Genomic DNA, 17,914 nt, shown 5'->3' on the forward strand with positions numbered 1-17,914 from the left:
TAAATAAAAAAATTTAAATCTTAAATTCAAAGAACTGTGTAATCTTATGAGAGAATTTATTTTTGTGCCCCTTCCAAAAAAAAATAATAATTTGTTTATATTATTCACTGGAAACTGAATTCAAAAAATTGTCATTTCAGTTCAATAGTTAGTGTGCATTAAAGCGCTAGATTGGAAAGAGTCCCAAAATTTAGAGATTCAAAAGTGTGTTTTCCTTTTTCCAAAAATCATTACTTAACTTTAGAATCATACAATACTTTCAAAATGAAAGGCAAATATTTATAATTAATTGCATTAAATATAAAAAGGTACTGAAAGCAATAAACTTATCAGTATAAAAAATATTACAGAGTTCGGAAAATTCTGCCGTTTATAAGAAATTATATTTTATAAAAATTTACTATCTAAAGTGCAGATCTGTATCAAACTTGAACCGAATCCGTCGAGAAGTCGATCGTCTCGTCGATCTGCGTTTTCACAAATACGTAATCGGTGCAACTCAGATATGCAACGATTGATTTGATATATAGTATGTGATCTTTACTATAAATCTAATTCGAAATTAGAAAATTAATTAGAAAAAAAGCGTCGGAAAGACATATTCGATACATGTGTCAGCAATGAATCGTTAATGATGATGCATTAGATTCAGTAAAAATGCTGTATTCCTTCCAAAATCCGTAGGTATAGTTCGCCAGTGGCACGAAGTTACTACACATCTGCTGATTTACTTTCCTGAGAAACGTACAACTCACGTATGAAAATAAAAATCTGTGCAATCTTGGTACTCACGGCCTTGCTGAAGATTCACAATTTCATGCAGGGGAGGAAGATAATTCTTTTTATTAAAGAGCATGCTAGAAAATTTCGAATAACTTCTCCTGTTCATTTTTTTCATTCAAAGGCTTATTCAAAGTCTGGTACAATCTCTCTTCATTCATTACAAATACAGAAAATACAAGCTGAATCTTCTTAATGACATTCTTGTTTCTTTCAATACAATGCTTTCAAATCCAATGATTTTTTTCTTTATTTTTTTAATAGAGGAAAATGATTAAATTGAACATTATTCTCTAAACAATAAAAAAAGTTTCGGCACTTTTTTGTCACAATCATTAAAACTAATTTAAGGGAAAATGTCTTCTCATTTTTTTAAAATGGAAACTTTCAATCATAAATATTGTTGGACAACCTTTCTTCACTAGTCACATCTCCGCTCTATCACTGCATTTTGGATATAAAACTTCCCTTCATCTCATGCTAATCGAATGTACTAGTTTAGTCAATTTTCTCTTTCAGCATTAGCATGCATTGCAAAATGCTCAGCTTTATTTATCAGTACATCTTAAAGATAGTAAAAAAGATATAATTTCCTTTGAAGAAATTGTATAATATTTGACCGGTTTTATCTGGACGGCTATTTGAGATACTGCGGTAAAAAAATTTTTGCAACAGTTTAATTTTGTTTTACGCCAGTATTCCAGTTCATATAACTAGATTTTATTTTGCTGGAAGTAGAAACATTATGTCAACATTTTCACGATATTTTTTAGAGTTTTCTACAGATCTCTCAGAAACTTAAGTTTTTTTCCTGGATTTCATCTATTCGCCATAACTCACAAATGGTTAGAGTTAAGATTGGGTTATGATGGATTATTGTGTTCTATAGGACGGACCTGTTCTCTTTGCTTTTCAGATTCCATCAAATCATATGTTTATATTTTTGGAAGAATTAAGAAACAAGAATAAATTTTGATATAATCATTTCAAATTTATATACTTTAATTTTAAATTGAGGTATATGGAAATAGAAATTTAAGATACAATTAAATTATTATTTTATTTGAAAAATATATTTTGATTTAAATAAGAGGTACTTTTTCAAAATCATTTGAACTAACCACAGGGAGTTACTGCTTTTTTGTCTAATAAAATGAATTATCAAATTTAAGGCACTTCTTTATATCAACTCTAAATTGTTACGATTGTACTTCTGAAGCATTTTTAGACATTTAGAAATGATGGATTTATTTGTTTAACACAACCCTGATCATTATCGCTTGAGAGTCATTTCTAAAAATTAACTTTTTAGAACATATATATTTAATCTAAGCAAATGGTTTTTAATAAAATAAATGAATGTTAAAATGACATTCATTTATAAAATTAACATATTTCCCAAAGATATAGCTAATCTTTGCGACATATGTTCAAAATAAATGTTTAGACTTATTTCATAATGCTTTTTAATTTAAACAAGTTTACGCAGCTGTAAATGAAAAATAAAAGTTCGCAATTAAATATGATTTAATATTCAGAACACAAAATATACGGAAGAGTATTCAAATTCTTTGTGATCTAGAGTTTTCCTAAAAAAATATTTAAGTATATACCTGTGTAATGAATTCTGAGAAATATATAGTTGATATGTGATTAAAAGAGTTTAACTTGGGCTTTAAATAAAGAATCTATTTTAATTCACCATCCTCATAATTCGTAACGAAAAACGAGATATTTTTATAAACAAATTTCAATGCTTGCTTATTCATATGTATGAGTTAAATAATTAAGTACCCTTTTTATAATTCTTACTGAAAAGTCTTTTCTCTATGTCTTAATTAGACAGATTTTATTCTGTAATTACGTGTATACTCTGCATCATAGAATGATAGAGCATTAAAATGATATTTTTTTTCATATAAGTTTGTTGACGCTGCTTCCAGCTAAATAGAATTGTTACTGATAAAACTTGTAATTGCTTCTTTCACTACGAATTACGAGGAGAAAAATGAGAGCATGTCTGGCTCATAAGTCAAATCTTTTATCTCCTTCATTGCCATTTTTTTATGTCGTCTTTTGAGGTCACCATGATTATATCCTTAGACGTAGTTTAAAAATGATGATTTTCCGGAAGCTATGATTTTAATAATATTATTTTTACGATAGTTTTTGCCAATTTAATCTAATTTTGACTTTTTCTTGACAGAAATAATTGAATTAAGGTTTTGCTGATGAGTGAAAATGGCATGCATCAAATAATGAATTCATGTGCTTCTTCTACAAAGTTGCTTTTAAGAACCGATTTTAAAATACCATTGCTTATTCTAACTCTCAGAAATAAGCTGTTTTGTAAATTACACAACCGCAAAATAGCTTTCAGTATTTAAGAGTAATCCTACTATGGTAATTATTTCAAATGAATGTCTGATATATTTTTATAACAGACATTAACCAAAGAATATATTTTTATAACAGACATATTATAGAAGAAAAGAGGATCTTTTTCATAATGTATTGATATTTTTAAATTTTTATATACTTTTTTATTATAGATTGAAGAGAAACGTAATGCCTCTGGTAAAGCGTTACAATCATTTTTTTAATTTTTTTTTCCCATGATTTTGCTACTGTATTTTGACGCTGCTTCGATCTCAAATATTTGCTGTACAATACGATAAAAATGCAATGGATATTTCTTGTAACCGTATTTAATTCAATTACAAGCAAAAATTAAAGAACACAATTTATTATTCATATAAACAGTTAAATTTATAATAATCTGTTTGATTAAATTATTCTGCATATTAATACTTAATGTAGAAGATTCAGCCAATATTGTTGCGAACAAAGCCAATATTGTAGCCAACAAAAGTTATATTTGCAAACTAAGTAACTATTAATCAATAACTAAAACAAAAATTGCATGCTCCTATTATTTCGCAGAGGAGTTACATAACTCAAAAATTGTAAATATTATTTTCCATATGAAATTTGTTGAAATTGTTTTGGAGTCTATTTCTAGATCATCTGAACTATTTCGAACTCTGAAAGTATTGTATATAGTTATTTAAACAAATAAAGTGGGTAGCTATAAATCAATAAATAATCTTTATTTTAAGTCATCTGAAAATATCAAAGAAATACCTGTGATTCCTATGCCAACTAGAATGTGCAAACTGTAACAGAGAGCAATGGAGCAAATATTTGTGTTTGTGCATATATCTGCCAAGACAAAAAAAAAACATCGACATTGTTTATCATAGTGATTAAAAATGTTTTACGTAGGCAACTCCTGAAGTTGGTAGTGTTGCATTGCAACTAAAATGAACAAAGGAAAAATCTCTCGGATGGATCCGGATAATAAAAGTGCTGACCTATTCATACTTCCCACTTCTGAATGAAACCCACTGCGAAATAATTCAAAATGCCAAACCGATGAAAAAAAACTCTTAACTCAAACTTGTTCGTATAGTCTTGGACCTGTGGGCAATAAAACCATTTGAGTCATAATGATCCGCTCGAAAAGTAATGGCTAAAGCTGGATCTTTCCACATTGTCTTAGAAAGCATTTACTGCAGAATGTATGCTCCAAAATATTAGAGAAATGGAAAGGCTTATATCATCAAACAAAGACCAATCCACAGAGTGAAATAGCAATGGAATATGAACCACGCAAGAGCGTAAACTCCTGAGGGTTTATATTAATGATCTAAAATATATAGCATTGTTATCAAAAATCTTTAAAGATTTTTTTAAATTTTATTCTTTAACATTTCCTCTGAGTTTATGGACTTCAGATACATGCAAGCCATAAGAATAGATTTCTTGCAGATTTCTTTTTTTTTTTTTAATTTCGCATTTTACTCTTCAATCTATCGAAATTCATAAATTTTTATAATACCTGAAATCTTATGATTCATTTGTATAATGGAAAAATTTCAATCGGTTGTCAAATCTTAAGTAACAATTTTTAAATTTTTTTTTAAGTGAGCGTAATGTTTTTTGTAAATATAAATAAATATTTCATTGCGATAAATTTTTAAATACTCTTTCAGCTTTCACTGATAAATTTAATTATGTACATTCAGTGTTACCAATGACTTTTGCAGGGTATTTCGTTAAACATGTCATGTCATAAATGCAAATATTCAGATATTAACACAGGAGTTTTCAATTTTCATTTATTTTTGCACTTAGACTTTTATAAAAAAAAAGCAGACATGACACATAATTGGATTAAAAAAAGCTAAACTTCAAAAAATAATGAGTTGCGTCAAGTATAAATATCGAAAAGTGAAATAAATATGATTAATTGAACAATGAATTGAATAAATTTATTCAAAAAGTGAGACAAAATATTGAAAATGTCGTATAATTATTATATAAAAGAAAATTAACTGATCTGAATAATGATAGAATTCTACTCTGAAAATGCTGAAATCCTTGTTTCTGCGAAAGTGTGCCACATCTGTGGAAAAAAGAAGTCTGCTGACGCAGCACTAGTTCAACCCCAAAATAATAAATTGACATGATCTATTTTGTCTAATATTACGAATGAACAAACATGTTTCAATGAGATTTTTTATATAAGAAATATCTTCAAAGAGTTTTTCTTTTGAAAAAAAAAGTAAGTTATAACAAATTATAAAGCAGATTCGAGATAACAAACTATAAAGCACATATAATATGTTCACTAAAGACTCTTAAAAGTCTCTTAACTTCGGAACGGCTGTTGCTACATTCATAAAAGTGGCGTATAGGTATAGTAAAGAGCCATGAATTACAGAATGAAACCGTCTACGGCGCCATCTGGTGGGCAAATTGTAGAGATTGCGTTCCTATTTCGGAAAAGCGTACTGAACAAGACTTGAATGGAAGGAGAAATGATAATCTTTGGTGCAAAACACCACACCGTAATGCGGGACAGTTGTATCTCTTGTAAACTCGAATCAAAAGGACTGCGATTGAAACTCCGAGGGCTGCATCCTTATACTGATTGCATTTATTAATAGAGAAGACAGTATATAAATAGTGTGGAATCAACTAAACGCAACTTGCGCTTTGAGTTTGAAATTTTTGCAGTATGCAAATACGTAAGAAGTGACACGCCTGTTCATCTGAGACAGCTATAGAAGGGACGTCTTCTTCGGGTTGCAGTATGTTGATATTCGTGGTCATGGAGCGATTTTCCAAAGCTGAGTATTGTGAGATGGTTTTACTGTGCGGTGAATGTGAACGCAAAGCACGATCAGCAGCAAAGTTGTACTGGCAACGTTTCTTAGTCGAACTCGATCTGGAAGACCAGCTAAGGTAGGGCGGCAAGTTTAACCGAATGAGGTATTAAATCCGAAATGCAGCACAAGAGAGATCAGTGAATATTGTGGTCTCACGAAAAGACAGCTTTGGAAAATCCTAAGCGAATTAGTCGCTCATCCATACCGACCAACGCCTCAACAGTTGCACTAGACCGGAAATTCGTCATGAATTCGATACAGGTCCAGTCAACATTCTTGGCAGATATAACGTGGACGGACGAGGCATGCTTTAAACGGAATGGCATGTACAGTAGGTAAAGCACCCATAAGTGGGTGCTGGAAAACCATAGATGTTATATCGAGGTTCGACATCAAATGCGATTTGCTATTAAAGTTTTGTGTGCAATTTACAATAACAAGCCGATCAGTCCAATATTTTATGATGGCACGCTAACAAGCGTATGATATGTATAATTGCTACAGACAATAATGCCCGATTTTGAGGAGAACCTGCCGTTGATTATTCTTAGGAATCTATCGTTTCAAAATGACGGCGCGCCTGATTACAGTCGCCTCCAGTGAAGTAGTACCTGGTCAAGGAATTCGGGAACCAAATAATTGGGTATGGCGGATTAGAAGAATGGTCACCACGTTCACTTAAACTGACACCATTAGATTTTTTTCCTGTGGGGATACTTGAAACAGCAGGTGTATGCGACCCCTCCATAAACATTTCAGGACCTTAAACGACGTATTATGAGCATTTGTGCAAATGCGCCACCCCCTACTCTCCAAACTGCGCAATGTGAAATTCAAACGAGAATCCAAATGTGCATTACAGCTGACGGCGAGAAGTTTTAACATTTGAAATAAAGGTATATTGTTATAACTAGTTTTTTTCCTCAGATCTTTTATCACTACACATTAAAGGAAATCATTAAAGAAACAAATGCGCGTTTTAACCATTACATTCTTCGAATTAATGTTCATAAAGTGCATTTTCGCATTAAATCGATGCTTCTCTACGTCTTTGTGTATCACTTTTCACCACAATTTCGTTCTGTAGGAATGCTAAACCCCACAGTTTTCCACCAGTGGCGTCGTAATGATATTATTTAGAAAGCCAGATAGTAAAAATTAAATTAAAGCTTTTTACATATTTGATATCTGTTCAGAATACCGAGCTATAAAAATATTCCAAAAAGTAAATAGAATAAATAATAACATCAGTACAAAGTGATGGATAGTAAGATAAGAGATAGAGAGCTTTAAAAAGGAAAAAAAATTTATGAAAGAAATAAAATTATTTTTTAAAATTGACAGTTTTAAGTTTCTCTGCGAAAAAAATAAAATGTTGAAAAGTAATGGACTACATTTATTTTAATTTGCTGACAAAAGATTGATTTGTATAAAATTAGGGAGATGATAGAAATAATAATGAAAAGACAATAAAAAAGCTTATATTGCGGATTTGATGTTCTTTAATTACTACTGATCAACAAAAAAGAATCCACACACCTTTCTGCTGAACAAAGTTCGAACCAAAGTGTCCGTGATAGAGCTTGCCTACACTAAAAATATCCAATAACTTCTCTACTGACAACATGACAAAAGCAGTGATGACGTTTTCTTTAACATTTTTAATGCAGATCATTAAAATACAAGCACTCCTTTAGGAGTTCTAACCGACAACTAGTTAATTCCAAAAAAACCAATATAATATAATGATCCCTTCTGGCGCCACCAGACCGGAAATGAACAGATGCATCATATATAAAAAAATAAAAGCAAATAAAAAAAAGAATTGCAGGAAACTACGAAAAAAAATCAAGTTTGTTCGTTTCCCGTTGCAACAGCATAGATACGTCGTTAGAGATAGGCACAAGAATTGAATTACCAATTTTACATGTTTTATTAAAAATTCATAAACATAAAATGAGTTTCCAAGCTGCAATTCACTTCTTAGTTAACTAAAGTAAGAAAAATGTTCAAGCAAAGCTTCGTGATAAATAGTAGAAACTCTTACAAACTTCTTCTGCAATAATAAAAGCAATAATAATTTATATAATTTTATGTGTTAAATCATGATATTATGTTGAGTAGAAATCAATTGAATAATATCTTTAATTTGATTAAATTCATCTTCAAAATTTTAGATATTAATAAATAGAGCGTTATAAAAAACGTTTTTATTATTGTAAAAAGTTTAAAATTCTTTTCCTTGAGTGGATATAGTTTAAATGCAACAATGTGAAAATATGCGAGCTTCAGTCAGACTGATGAAGGCAATATTTACAATCTGAGGTCACTCGTTTAGATAATACACTCGGAACGGAATTTAAAATTAATGATATTTCCTCCCAATTTAAAAAATAATTGAAAAAGATAATAGAGATTCAAAATATCTTATGTTTATATTCCAAAATCCAGATGCAGTATTCAGTTTTTTTATCATTATAATTATCTTCATTTGTTTTTTTTATGTTAAAAGACAAAGATTATAAAGTTGCACGAAAGTTTTATTGTCAGCAATTAAAAGCAAAACACAGCCGTTTTCCTCCTTTATTTTACACCATAAATATTCTTTCCTGGGATTGGGTGAAATACGCGCAAACATTTCTGGAATTCTGCGCGAAATTCTTAATTGTTTCCTGTCAATAAACAAAACAGTTTGGATGAAAAAACTCAGCAATTTCTTCTTCTTCTTCTTAAAAAAAAAAAAAGGTTCGATTAATGTCGTTTCAAATATCACCGGATATTCCGTAAACGAACGCTACTTTCGGCTGCATCCAGAAGAATCCTGAGGAATTTTTGCTCTCGAATTCCATCGAAATCTTTCTTCTTGGTGGATTATTTTTCCCATTTCGATCCGATCTTCTATACGTCGAAGATCATTTGTAACGTTTTAAAGGAGAGGGGAAACTTATCAAGAGAAAATGACATAATAGATCACTGAGATAGAAAGTACGATAGAATCGAACTGTCATTTGCCTGGATCATAAGTAAATGAAATATTAAGCAAGTTAGATATTTCAGAATGTTTTAATGTAAAATAAGGAAGTTCTTATTTATAATACATAAAATTATATAAAAAGGAAAAGACAACGAAATACTAAACAGTTTCAATAACATATATAGTTCATTTCATCTTTCATCACCAACAATATGAAGTAACAGTAAGTTTACTATAGCATTTAATTAATCTAATGTGTTGTCTGAATTTATTTTATATTCAAAATTTATCTATACTTATAATAAAGCTCAATGTGTGTGTGTGTGTGTGTGTGTGTGTGTGTGTGTGTTGGCGCTCTACAGACCAGGTCATTTGACATACAGCTATCAAATTTGGTACATGTATACCTTAGAGGTCGGGAATGTGCACCTGGGGTCCCTTTTTTTTGAAATTTTAATTATTAATTAAAAACTAACTTTCCCGCCAAAAAAATCTTCCATTTTCCCCACCGCCAAATAAGTAAGGCATCAGTTGTTTTTTTCTCCCAACAGTAATGAGGCTAGAGTTAACATTTTTCGACGGATTATTTCAAACGATTCTGTTTATTTTCTTAATGTTTTATGCATTTAAAATTAAACATTGTTAATTAATCCATGTTTCAGATTCATTCTGAAGTACTTTTCAATTAAAATAACACAGAATAAAGAAAATTAAAAATGTCTAATTTACATAGCGTTACCCCAACTGGCGTAGAAAAATTTACGCATTTGCGTTAACGTAACTGGCGAAGAAAATCCACGCTTGCGCATTGTTCTGATTGTTGGCATGACAACCAACGGACGATTTAAATTATTTTTAGGTGAGTTGCATGCTTTTGTAAGTAAAATGTATTTATGTTAGTTATATATTTTTTGTATATGCTTATAGTTTTAAGTACATCGTTTTTTAAGTAGTCTTTTTTAAACCTGTTTTCGACAGATTATTTTAAACGATTCATTTTATTTTCTTAGTGTTTGATGCATTTAAAATGAAACATTGTTAATGAATCGATCTGCTCATGATGAATCTGAGAAATTTTTGTTGACAAATTCTTGAGATATTACATAAATTAAGAAAGATATTCTTTAGTGACCATAAAGTTTAAACGCTCAGTGACTCTATTATCAGTAATCATATTATTAAAAAAAAATGCTTTGTTTCAGTAAAAAATATTATTATATTAATTGCAGATTAATCATTTACACTTTAATTTAAAGCATAATTTCTACGAGGGGTAACAGAAAATTAGAGAGATACATATCACGCTATAACTGAAGGCCTTTATAATATTATGAGTGAATTATATGACTATCAAAATTTGAAGTTTTAAAATATTTTGCTGAAGAATCTATTAAAGTTGGAATTGCGTAAAATATTTAATGGTACGACCGGAGTTTTATCCCCTGCTTGGCGAAATTTTTAAAAATCGCAAACAACGGCCTTGCGAAATGTTCAAAAGCAAAGAAGCAGATGTTCAATTATAGTGCATAATAAAGATTGCCAGCTTTGGTGCGTTATCGCAACTTGGCGAAGAAGGGGGTTAAACTCCAGTTCAACTTATTTAATTACTAGCCGCCTTTGGCGACCAGCCGGTTCGCCAATCTTAATGTTCGTTAAAATTTTAATAATTAAATATTTTATACAATTTCTACTTTAATAGATTCTTCATCAAAATATTTTAAAACTTCAAATTTTGATTGCCATATAATTCATTCATAATATTATAAAGGCCTTCAGTCATAATGTAATATGTATCTCTCATTTTCTGTTAGCACCCGTAGAATTTATGCTTTAAATTAAAGTGGAAAGAATTAATCTTCAATTAATATAATAATATTTTTTACTCAAACAAAGCATTTTTTTTATAATCTGATTACTGAAAATAGAGTCACTCAGCGTTTAAACTTTATGGGCACTAAAGAATATCTTTTTTAATTTATGTAATATCTCAAGAGTTTGTCAACAAAATTTTCTTAGATTCATTATGAGCAGATCGATTAATTAACAATGTTTAAATTTAAATGCATCAAACACTAAGAAAATAAAACGAATCGTTTAAAATAAACGGTTGAAAACAGGTTTTAAAAAAACTACTTAAAAAACGATGTACTTAAAACTATAAGCATATACAAAAAATATATAACTAACATAAATACAATTTACTTACAAAAGCATGCGACTAACTCAAAAATAATTTAAATCATCCATTGATAACGTTGTCATGGCAACAATCAGAACAGAATGCGCATGCGTGAATTTTCTTCGCCGGTTACGTAACGCAAATACGTGATTTTTTCTACGCCAGTTGGGGTAACGCTATGCGGATTAGACATTTTTAATTTCCTTTATTCTGTTTTATTTTAATTCAAAAGTACTTCAGAATGAATCTGAAAGATTGATTCATTAACAATGTTTAATTTTAAATGCATCAAACATTAAGAAAATAAACAGAACCGATTGAAATAATCCGCCGAAAAATTTTAACCCTAGCCTCTTTACTGTTGGGAGAAAAAAAAAACTGAAGCCTTTCTCGTTTGGCGCTGGGGATAATGGAAGATTTTTTTGGCGGAAAAGTTAGCGGTGGGGAAAATGGAAGATTTTTTTGGCGGGAAAGTTAGTTTTTAATTAATAATTAAAATTCTAATTAAAAATTCGAAAAAAGAAACCCCAGGTGCACATTCCCAACCTCCAAGGTATACATGTACCAAATTTGGTAGCTGTATGTCAAACGGTCTGGCCTGTAGAGCGCCAACACACACACACACACACACACACATTGAGCTTTATTATAAGTATATAGATTAAAATTTAAACGAACATTAAGATTGGAGAACCGGCTGGTCGCCAAAGGCGGCTAGTATAAAATAAATTCAGACTGATTTATTTACTAAATTTGATATTCTGAAATTAACTAAACGTATTACTAAATTTATTTGTTTACTAAACATGTGTAGTATTATATTTATACTATATTTACTAAGCGTGAATTTTGAAATATATTAGTAGTATTTACTAAACGTGATATTTTGAAATATAAAAGAAAATTTCAAAATGTTTTATGGATATTAAATTAGATATATTTATGAGGCGTGAAGTTTTGTTAAGCAAAGAGAGGAATTAATTACGTTTATTTGCATTCCTAAATGCCCATCTTTAATTACACATATAAAAAGCTCATTCTTCTAACAATTAAAAAAAATCAGTAATCAAAAGATAAATGAATTGATAGTAATATTTGAAAAAGAAAGTAATTTGTTTTAAATTTTAAAAGGATGGAAAAAGGAGGAATGAAATGAAAGCAAAATGGTTTATTTAAAAGCATGCACTAAATTAATCATAATTTGTTTGATAGAATCATCTAACATAAAAATTGAAATAACCTGGATATGAAGTAATACGGAATCGTGTTGCAATTCTGGAAGATGTAAAATTTGCATTATATTTGGGGAAATAAATACATTTTAAATCAAATTTTAAGTTGATGTCTTTAGAATTCAACAAATGTATTCACAGAATAAATTAACTTGACGAAACATGGTATTCTCCAATATATCAATGATGAAATGATTTATGCTACTGAAGTTTTAAAAAAGGTCTTTTAAAGCAAAATATTCAAGACGCTTAAGACAATCTACATTAATTTGATAAATACAATACTGCAAATATTGAGAGTAACGTGAAAAAGTATTGATTAAAATCTTACAATGCAATATAAAATAAGAATATTAAATTATCATTACAGATGCTAAGAAAAAGTTGAATGAGAAATAAAAAAACATTTTGTAATAACGTTTCCATTATAATAATGGAATAATGTGCGAGGCAATTTGATTGCCAGCCGAACGTCCCTGAATTTTAACAATTTTTTTTATCAACCAATAATATTCTTTGCAAAAAAGTTAAAATAATTAAACAGTTTAAATAATCGATCGAGTCACAGTTGATTCACTTCAAATCAGATGGTTACGAATTCTCTATTTAGATATTATCTCTATTCACAATGATAAAAAAAAAAAATAAGGAATCGTAATGAGTTATTTAGATCTCATTCATTTTGCATCAGCATTATCAGAATCTTGCAGCCTCTTTCAATCACTTACAGGGTCAAAGAGGAGTGCCGGAAAAAACTATTTATCTTTGATCGTGAAAGAAAACTAACCATCGGATTTATCTATTAACTTGGAATAAGATCTCCTCCTGTTTCAAATGGAAGTTTTCTCTGTTGGAATAGATTTTTTTTGTTTTTTTAATGGCAGAAATTCTCGAAGTCTACATTGGTTATGTCGGCTTAACAATGTACACGAAATTTTATTTGAAATTACTGGGCATCCTACATCTTCGAAATTCGGAAAATAAGATAACTTTTCCTTTGCTTTAAACTGTTTAAAACGGATTTTACAACGAAAGAAAGATTAGCATATAAGCTTCGTTGAATAATTCATCTAAGTGATATCTGTGTTTTTACATTTAAAATAAAACAATGTCATTCTCCAGAAAAATCTTATATCCACTAAAGCATAATAAACACGCCAAATTTAAACAAAAAAGTAAATAGTAAATATCCTTATTATACGATATGCAGACATTTCCGATGAATAAAATGAATCGTCATCAATTAAGAATAGCGAACAAATTACTTCTGAATACACAATTACGTATTTAAAATTACCAATAGTTTGAATATCGCATTAAAATTATGCAAAAATCCTTATGCTATTTTAAAAGTTCCATCACAAAAAAATTATAGGGACATTTTAACTGCTGAAAATATTTATATGACAGTATAATTATGTCTGATAAACTTTAAGGATTTCAGCAATATAATAAACAATTGTTTAGTAAAAAAGGTACAATTAACATATTCCTTTTTGTCAATGAATGTTTAGAAGAGACATTTGTCATTACCTGATTTGTGTAACGTTTAAAAATATTTAACCCATATATGAAACATCTTTTATGATAACAAAAATGAATACACCACATCGAAGTATTAAATTTTAATACAAATATTATAAGCGCTACTCTCGAGGAAAATTAATTAACACTTTAATTGTTGCTTGCCGTCCGACACAGCAAATCGTAATTACTTTCTTTTAGAATTATAATGAGATCTCCTGTAGACACATAATTTTCATTATGGAATAATTTTCCATACGCATTGACGCAACTAAAAATGAATAACTATTATATTTAACACTTTACGAATCATTATAAGCATCTAATCTATATATAAGATTAATTCATTAAGATTTGCATACATAGTAATATTTGTTAAATTACATTTAGAAATGATTTTCCTTCTGCTAGTCAAATAAACCCTAATAGAAAACAACAAGATACAACATATTTTCTTTGTATTTTCCTTTAGGAAAATTATCTGATGAATAATACTTTAACGTAAAATTTTTAACTTGGAGAGTCGTTCATGTTCCCAATTTTCTGCATTCACCTAGTTCATTCGCTTTTGGACCCTTGAGTGATTAACATTCAGACGTTTCTGAAACTAATTTGAATATTGCATTTACATAAAACTTTAGTATGAAAAGAAATAATTTTTTTACAATTCCTGAACGAAATTTCAATGACCTTTCAGCATTCATTTTAGGAAGACATTGCATTTCTGTTATGAGAGCGATAAAATGCAACTAAGCAATCAGTTTCATTTTATGCAAATTTATGAATAAGTAGCAGGAACAAATAACTAGTTTCGTAGCAAAATAAACAAAAGAAAAAAAGCAACGAAGATCTTTTCTGACAACATGTTGGCTTTAATTTTCAAAATAACTAATGCAATTACATGCTGTATAAATATATCACAAAAGTCTGTTAGGTGATAAAATTTAGCATTCGAAAATTTAAATTTTCAATGACTATGCTCTCTAAATTGCGAGAACTTTCTGTTCAATTTTTCAAACATTTTTTTTTTTTTTTGTTAAAATTTTTTTTCCCTTCATTTTACTTTCTTGTATACGAAGTAGAAAAGAAATATTGTAATAAAAATTGCTAACTCGAGATTCTGATGAATCTATCTTTCAGACCACCTTGAGTTCAAAAGACATATGTTTGCAACTATGTCTGTCAGTCAGTATTTGTAAACACGATAAATCAAAAACAATTTGCCCTAGAATTATTTTCGTGTATGAACTTATGTGGATTTCTATCAAATTTTGAAGGAAACCCATTCACGGAAAAACTGTCTGATTATTCGATTGCAAATAAATTCGATAACTCTAAGATAATAGTAAAGCTAGATAAACAAAATTTGATATACATATTGAGCATATAGATTCTCATTATTTTTGAATAAATTCTGTCACATTTTTCATCATCTGTTGCAATTTCGAAAGCATGTAAACAAAGTAACTCATAAACAGGATGACTTAAATCAATGAAATTGTGTGTGTGGAAAAAGTGAATTTTAGTGTGCCCCTTGCTGCGCCAACAATGCCAAGTCGACAATAAAGATGGCGGACGAAATAAACAAATACTTCCGCGGAGCAGTTACGGTTACCATTTCCCACCATATAATTAGGATTTTTTACTGATAAGTATTGTTTTTTTCTTCCAGACTGCCCGGTGCCTTCTACAGATGCCAAAGGCATCTATAGAAGGCACGGTGCAGGATTTTTTAACTTTAAAAAAAAAAAACATCCTACAGCTTTGCTAGCAGCGGGAGCTGGAACCTAGTAGCTTCGCTAGCACATTTAACATAAGGACTGTGTGGATAACAGGAACAGTACATAAAAGAAAGAACGGAGAAAGAAGCAATCGGAACATTCTCCATACAAAATTTCAAACAAACATCCTTTTCCCAACTTCATCAATTCGTTAAAAAAATATATTCCATTCAGCCTTCATCCATTCTGCAGGTTCGAAATACTGTCTTCCATCTTATTTACCCGAAGTCCATCCTTGCACAATTGCCGACATAACGAATTATCAAGGGAACCAACCGTTAGAGCACCAAAAGAATTACGAGAACTGCTAAGAATTCCATTGCAGCTGTCTTTTAAAGTGAGAATGCAGACGATTTCATAAATGAAGAATGCAGACGATTTTTTAAAGCGCAAGCCGACAATTAAAAATTGCAAAAGAATAAATATTTTCTGTTCGTATTCACATTAAAAAAAGAAAGAAAGAATAAAATAACTTTTAATTATAAGCTTAACTTTCTTTATTTAATAAACTTTTAATTATAATAAAGAACAAAATTAAAATCTTTAATCAACATTTTTTTTAATATTTTTTATTTACCATTTTTCATAATATAGTTGTAGTTCATGTACAACTCAACCATTGCAAAAAGTAATAAACAAAACAGCGTTAGGGTTGCTGGAAGAGCGTTCCGATGGGTTGCCATATTGACGACAAATTCGAGGGCACACTATTCTTCACTTCATCCTTGTGTCTTATATTATGATTAAAATTATTGTACCGTGTCAAATTCTGGTTCCATTTGATCAGTAAAGGGCATCTTCGCACGAGGTATTAAGCCAAAATGTTAAATTCATTCAAATAATGCCATGCACGGCATTCACGGCCTCACCCAGATTTCGTATTTTTGTGCGAGGGCCGGGAGGATAAAACCTATTCGGTGAGTACGCGAGTAAGTTTAGTAAAGACCACTACCGCTGGTTTAATGGTTCTTCTTAAAATATTGCTTGCGATTAAGTTTGGAAATGCTTGTGTTTTCAAAATTGCACATCAATTTTTCTTATTAGCTATATGTGAGGAAAGCTGATAGTATAAGCAGTAATCATCATTTAGCCTCATTATAAATGCCAAATGACTTGACATTATAAATAGACAATAATGGCTAAATAGGTATTTTTGGTGGTAAGTTAAACATCAAGCATCAGCTGCTTTTCAGTATTTACGATGAAAATTTGTATCGGAAAGATCAGCAAATGATTCCGACGATTCGAAAAAAGAATTTCAAAACATCACGAAGCATAACAAAAGAGTTTTAATTTTAAGAATCGCAAATATCTTTGGATTTTTATACTTGTCAACACAAATTCGAAAAAGTATACAAATTTTAAAAAAATACAGAATTTTTTAAAAACTTGTTAAAAAATTTTCATATGACTTTGTTTTATCACATATACAGCTATCTTACTATAGGGAACTTTAGTAAACCTAGCTGAAATATATTTATCCAAACGAAGCAATTCTCAGACGCTAATCTTTTCAGACTTATGTTTCTTTTTGTTTATACGAGGGAATTCAATATTGATGAGAATACGTGTTCGGCGTTTCTATAACGAGACATCATTTTCAAGTGGTACAACTGTTTATTGTTTCTTATTTTTAAATAATTAATCTCGTCAATCCGAGAGTCGAGAATTTCGTTCGGTGATTTCGAGTTTAATTTCTGTTTAAACATTTTATACTTGTAATAAACAACTTATGTTTATTCTTGAATGTTTTCTTATATATTTTATAACTGAAATTTCAAGGCTTTCATTGCATTCTAAAAAACTGAAAGCTTCCCAAAAAATCTGTATATATAATGTAAATATAAGAATATAATTTTAAAATCAAGCTGCATTGTATTCGATATTCATCATATTTTATCAAATACACTAACTTCCAGAATACTCCAGCGATAGTGAAATTGTGATGGGATTACTTGCTATTAGTTATTTGTTACTTTCAACAACAGCAAAATAAATACAAAACTAAAAATCAACTTGGTTTTATACCAAAATAAGCAGACTTCCAGTTGTCAAGATAGATTGTTGACAATTGCCTGAAATCTGTATAGGTACTTTATCAGAGAAATTTTTTTTAAATACTTTCCTTGCCACTGTTTCTGATTATATTTGCACAGTACGTACATTGTTCGTAAATTGATCTTGTGGTATTCTTAATGTTTTTTAGTGTA

Source organism: Argiope bruennichi, chromosome 9 (genome assembly GCF_947563725.1).
Source record: "Argiope bruennichi chromosome 9, qqArgBrue1.1, whole genome shotgun sequence".
Lineage (NCBI taxonomy): Eukaryota > Metazoa > Arthropoda > Arachnida > Araneae > Araneidae > Argiope > Argiope bruennichi.